This window comes from Pseudorasbora parva, chromosome 3 (genome assembly GCF_024679245.1).
Source record: "Pseudorasbora parva isolate DD20220531a chromosome 3, ASM2467924v1, whole genome shotgun sequence".
NCBI classification, from domain to species: Eukaryota; Metazoa; Chordata; class Actinopteri; order Cypriniformes; family Gobionidae; genus Pseudorasbora; species Pseudorasbora parva.
In genome coordinates this window covers 61,587,454-61,594,223 of record NC_090174.1, presented here as the reverse complement: position 1 = coordinate 61,594,223, position 6,770 = coordinate 61,587,454, and positions in this window count along the sequence as shown.

Here is a 6,770-nt window from a genome sequence, read left to right as displayed (position 1 = left end):
TGCCAAAATGTTATAAAAGCAACATGGGGTGCAATTGATCAATTATATTAAACAGAGAGAGAGAGAGAAAGAGCGCCCTGTGAATTTGCCAAAGAACATTAAAAAGTACTGAGTGAAAGAACTGATTAAACTCTCTAACCCTTATGGATTAATAACTGGCAGTATTTCAATGTGCACATTTAAAGGAATGCTAAACTAAAAGGAGTTGCTAGGCAACGTGGGGGAGAGGACGCTGGCGTCGTCTGTTCGCCGCTTCTCCACCCACAACAAATCATGTTAATGTACTATTAGATTTACATTTTATTTTATTTCCTTATGTTTGTGACTAGTCTAACAGTCAGAGCTACAATTGGGACTGTTGCTGATTGCTGGCAGCCACTGAGAAGTCGTTGTTCGTCGTTTTGCCGTTTTCAACCGCTTCTCTAATGTTTACGTTTGAATTGCTGCGGTTGGTTTCTGGTTTGGAGGACATTTTATGTTTCTCGCCGCGGGTGCTCACTGGTGGTCTCCCTTGGGCTTGGGCTGCATGGTGGCTGAAGTTTGCACCGGGCTAGCGTCATCCAGGCTCTCGTCGTCGGCGTCCGGCATGATGTTGGGATGTTCTGCTTCTCGGCTGCGCCGCTGTTCCGTCCTGCATTGCGACCGTGGAGCGACATCTGCGCCGGCCCCGGTGTGTCCACAGAAGTGCCCGGAAGAATGTTCTGCCTCCTGCATGGTGCTGCAGCGATCCCCATCGTTTGAATCATCATGAAGAAGACCCATCATCTGGTCTTCAGCTGTCGTGCCTCGGCGATGTCATCGGGACACTGCCGCTGGGAGAAATCTGAAACATGGAGTGGACCACAGTGTGCTGCGGAGCTAACAGAGACTTCCACCATCAGCTGTTTTCTGTCCACCATCAGCTCTGTTTCTGTTCACCATCAGCTCTGTTTCTGTTCACCATCAGCTCTGTTTCTGTTCACCATCAGCTCTGTTTCTGTTCTGTTTTCTGTGTTGGTTGATTGTTTGTAGTATTCTATATTTTTACTTGTTATTCATTTTTTTGTTGTTATTCCCCCCCCCCCCCTTTGTTGCACTTTGAGATTCTTCGGAATGAAAAGTGCATTATAAATAAAATCTATTATTATTATTATTAAACTGAAACTATAAACAGAAGAACCAACGGGGCCCTTAAGAAAATTGAAGGTACAATATGTAAGATTTTTGGATTAAAATATCCAAAAACCACTAGTAGTGTTACATATTGTCACAATTCACCAGTGTGAGTGCCCATGATCACCACCAGAGGGCACTCCACCCCGGACTGTCACTCCATCACAAACTACATTACCCATAATCCTTTGCCTAAGACTCATTAGCTCTCACTGTTTACACCTGTGTCTCATCACCTCATTACCTCTGCCTATATATACCTTGTTAATTCAGTCATTCAGTGCGAAGTCTTGTTTAGTGTAACAAACTGCTCTGAGACAGAAGGTAATGAGGTGATGAGAGCAGAACTGTTTCCAACACTTATAATAAATCAGAATATTAAAATGATTTCTGAGAGATCATGTGACACTGAAGACAGGAGTAATGATCCTGAAAATTCAGCTTTGCATCACAGAAATAAATGATCATTTAAAGCAGTTGTTTTCAAACCTGTCCTGGAGGACCCCCAGCCCTGCACATTTTGTATGTCACCTTCATCTAACACACCTGATTCAACTCATGAGCTCATTAGTAGAGACTGCAAGACCTGAAGTGGGTGTGCCAAATATGGGAGACATATAAAATGTGCAGGGCTGGGGGTCCTCCAGGACAGGTTTGAAAACCACTGATCTAAAGTATAATAAATTGAAAACCAAATATTTTAAATTGTAATAATATATCACTATATTTTTTAAGAAAGAAAATCTGTATTTTCGATCAAATAAATGCAGGCTTGATGAGCAGAAGAAACTTATTTCAAAAACATTACAAATAGTAATGTGTCCAAACTTTTGGCCTGTACTGTATATACAAACACTAACCCTATTATTTTTTATTTTACCAACAAAAAAACACATTTTTGTACAATTATACTCTATACATATACCGAGGCGTTGATTCGTTATGAAAGCCACGGCAACTGCATAGCAACCATGCTCCTATTGGATGGCGGGTTCCCCCTGCGCCATTTTCATTGGTCCTTCAAGTTGTGCCTCGAAATGAGAACTTCGAATGAGTCGCCTCCATAGTTACCTCAGAGGAGAGTAACGATTTCTCAGAAATATTAAATTCCATATTGTTGCAGTTGGTTGCATAATGAATTAATTCCCTCTACATGAGGTTTAACATTTGTTCATTGGAGATGTATCACTCGATGGTAAGTTATGAATGACATCAGAGTTCGTCAGGTGGTATTTATTGGCGTTTAACGTTCGTGGCGAGGCTTTTAACGCGACTGGATACGGTAGGGTCGTTTTTTTTTCTACTTAAAATTCACATGAGAAAATAGTTACTTAAATTAAACAAAACAAATAGGGTAAACGTACCTTTTAAGCTCAAGTAGCCTACCCATTAAGCACACTACCATCTTTGAGCTCAGATTATAAAAAGAAAAAAATATTTACTTGATGTTTTAACCTAATTTTATCTTTGTTAGTGTGTATCTCCTGTAATTTCAACCTAATTAGACCATTGCACACTGAAATATGGGTATGTGTTCACACTGTCTGACCGCCATTTTGAAAGCTGTCTGAAAACATTCACCAAAAGAGGAGCCCCTTAAATTGGCATTTTTCTATGTTTAAGCCTTTATTTTGGATAAGTATACCTTCTTCCTGCAAAATTAAGAGATTAATATTTTGACTTTTGCATATTATTACCTGCATGGGGGAAATAATTAGAGTTAGATCCAAAAGATAGTTTTAACAAAATATTACAGATAATACAATAATGTATCACTTAAAGGTGCACTATGTAGTATTTTTTGCTGTAAAATATCTAAAAACCACTAGGCCGCTGTTATATATTTTGTTCAGTTGAGTTTACAATATCCCAAATGTTTCCAACTATTAGTAAATTGTGAGAAAATTGCTATTTTAACTAAGAACCGGGACGTTTCAGCATAGCGTTTGAGCGAGTCGCCTGTCAATCGCGTCATATCTGCGCTACCCTCGGTTTTATTCTGCAGAAGCGCTTTTCTCTTATCAGTGTGAACATGTCACAGCAGCGCCGAGGGAACGCACAGAGGAACGTCATAACATCATTTTAAACACACTTAAATGTATCTGATATGATAAACAGAGCTGCTTTACCTGACCGGAAAAAGCGGAAGTGCGAGCGCCCGGCGACTGTGTCCCGTCATAATAAAAGTCCTGGTACTCGCGAGCCGTGTGTGTGTAACAATCGCTCCAGCGGCCGTGCTCAGCGCCATAACACTCGGTCCTGCTCTACTTCACACTACAGTAACGTTAATAACCGCATCCATGAACATGATTTCTGCCCGAGTCCTATTTTCCACCGTCTGTGAGGTGAAGACCTAGCCTGACAAGCCAGACCCACATCAAGATGTTTGGTCTGGAAACTCACCATTGACGGCTCAATCCGAGGGGCGGGATAAACGGTTGTCTTTCAAACTCCCTCTGCACGCGATAGGATAGCGGTACACCAACCGAAGCAACGACGGTGAAGGGGAGCTCGCTGACAGATTAAACATTCACCGTATCCGGTCGGCTAAACTCCGAACACATCTTCCCTTTTTAAGAATGACTTCAGTGCCGCTCTTTGTTCTTTTCTCAGAGGAAAGCTTAACTCCAAGTCTTCCGGAGGCGCGGGCAGAGCTGATTCCAAAGACCGCCGCCGTTCGCCAGTTTCTGTGTTTACTAGAAGACTGTGTTACTAGAAGCACGCAAACGCAACTCGGCCGTCGTCATTATGGCCCCGCCCGCCGACTCTATAGCCTACCTACACGATGTGATTGGGCCGTCCAGATTCTGAGGAATACAGCTCAGATAGGAATTGAGAGTTGCTAGACCACACTTGCGGGCAAATTAAATTTGCTGCCGCTAGGGTGCGTCTAGATTTCTAGGCTAGTGAAGACCACATGTCCCAAGATACTGCGCTCAAACTCTGCATCATCAAACTACGCCTTTGTTTAGAATAGGCGCCCTCCAGTGGATGGAAAGTTGCATAGTGCACCTTTAACAGGCATTAGTTTGTTAAATCCATTATATTACACATTTACAGTTTATTGATGTTCTGTGGTTTTTCAGATCTGTAATCTTTAAAGACTTCATATTATTATAGTGTTTGGTGATTAAAGGGTGCACTACAATGAAAACCACAGCTTCAGTGTGACATCAATAAGAAAAAGTATAATTTCATTGATATTTTCAATAATAGTGGTCCATATTAAATATGTATGAACTTAATACATGACCTAAATTATTTATTTTGCAAAATTGTCCTTTTAAATGTAAAAATGTAATATTTATTAATACATTTTTTACTGTTCCAATAAAGCTCAGTGCTCCTTTAAGCTCATCCACACTGAACATCTGTGTTAATACTTCATAAACATACATTCGATATTAACTGATGGTTTTCAATTCAAGTTAACCTTTATAAAATTATTCTAAAAATGTTTTGTTTAACTTAAACAAGAATAATAATAATTTTAAAAAAACATGTTGTGAGTTTAATGGGAAGTGTAAAGGGTACAAACATGAACCCATTAAGCACAGCCAGACTTTTTGCATTTAATGATTTATATCTAATTTTAAATGCTTTTGTCATTTAAAACAAAATTAAATATTATTGTGTTTGAATCGGCTGGTGTTTTTCAGTGGATGTGTGAGTCGTGTGAGTTCACAAACAAACTCGAGTCATAATTATGACAAGTCGAAATTATGAGATACTAAGTCATTGTTATAAGTCAATTATGACATCAAAAGTAATTATGATATGAGATAAGTTATATTTTAGATAGACAGTCTTAATTAAGATATCATTTTGCAATTAACAGTCATAAGTTGTAAATATGAGGTACTAAGTCAATTAAAAATCAATTATGGATACAAATGCATATTTATGACATAAAAAGTAAAAAATTATGAGATACTGAGTATTAATTATGAGACAAGTCAATTATGACATAAAAGTCATAACTGTGACAAAGTTGAAATAATAAGATGTTAAGCCATATAGTATACAAAATCAATTATGAATAAAAAATATGCATAATTATAATGTAAAAATACAAATTATGACATACTAAGACAATTATAAGATAAAACGTCTACATTATAAAATACTAAGTCATAGTTAAAAAGTGATCGAAAAAGTGATAATTCATAATTATGATTCACATACGCATGTTTTTTTCTTCTAACGGACTTTTCTCCATTCAAAACAACCATACATTATGAACTTTTTTAGTAGTTTAGACTAGGGGTGTGCACGAATAGTCGAATATTCTATCTGTAGTTAACGTTCGAAAACTAAAAATACTATTCGAATTTTACTGCGTTGATTTGCTGGCTGTAAATGCAGTGGATCTATGAGAAATCCCTCTAAATCTCGCAGTTATCACTAAATCCACTGCGTGGCGCTGTGGAGCGGGTAAATAAGTTGAGTGTATTTGATCCCAATGTCGTCGTCTGCCTCGCGATGTGTTTGGAATTACTTAGATGACAATTGAAAATGATCTTACAAAATGGAGTTACTTTTGATAAAATCAGTTAATGAAACTGGGTTATCATAATATCTACTCCAGAACAACGAGAATCACATGACATCCAAACACCAGCCGAAGCAGGAAAAAGCATCACTGCGTTCACGAGTGCGGGTAAGTGAGTGAGGGCGAGATATATTATGATAGCATTAGCATCAATGTTCTCGAGACAACTGCTTCCTTTAAGTTTCGTAGAGGGTTTAAGAACAGAAAACACAATTAAAGTGCTTCACTTAACCGTTATCTTTGTCTTCGCAACGTCTGTCATTGGCACGTTTTCTCACCCGATAATAATATCATCATCCAATATTATCGTTTCTCTCAACATGAAAATGAGAAACAATACAAACAGGACAACGACAACCATAACTTATACCGACTCGTGTGTGTGTGTGTGTGTGTGTGTGTGTGTGTGTGTGTGTGTGTGTGTGTACGTTCTGCACAATATAACATGGCGCTCTGATTTCTTAGTGGGTTTATTTTCCGCTCGCGCTGCTTGAGCTTATAATGCTTTTGTTCTTTAGGCATTTTTTTTTTACACATACTGTTTAATGTTTTAAAACCATATATAATGTAAGCGTGTTGTGTACATTGCCTAATCATTAGCTTGTTCAGAAATGGTGACGACATGTTGATAAATAAAACGTCTCTCTTATTTTCTCAAAATACCTAATTTAAATTAACGAATATTCGATTTTTATGAACCCAAATATTTGAATATCAATATTTTGGGAAAATGCCCATCCCTAGTTTAGACGAAGTTACCCCCCAAAATATCACGCATTATCTATTAAAGAAGAGTTATTGACTTCAATAAGTGTGTGTGTGTGTGTGTGTGTGTGTGTGTGTGTGTGTGTGAACCAGCTGGTGCTTTAGTCAGTTCACAGACAAACTCAACACTGATAAGCTTAAGCATTCCAAAGCATTATCAGAGACTAGACGGCACGGGACAGGGGTTTTATGGGCATTGTTGTTCACTATCTACTACACAAACCATTGTGCCATTGGAAATGCATTCATTAATAAAAGTACATCATCATGATGTGAACAGGAAATGACTCGCATACAACAA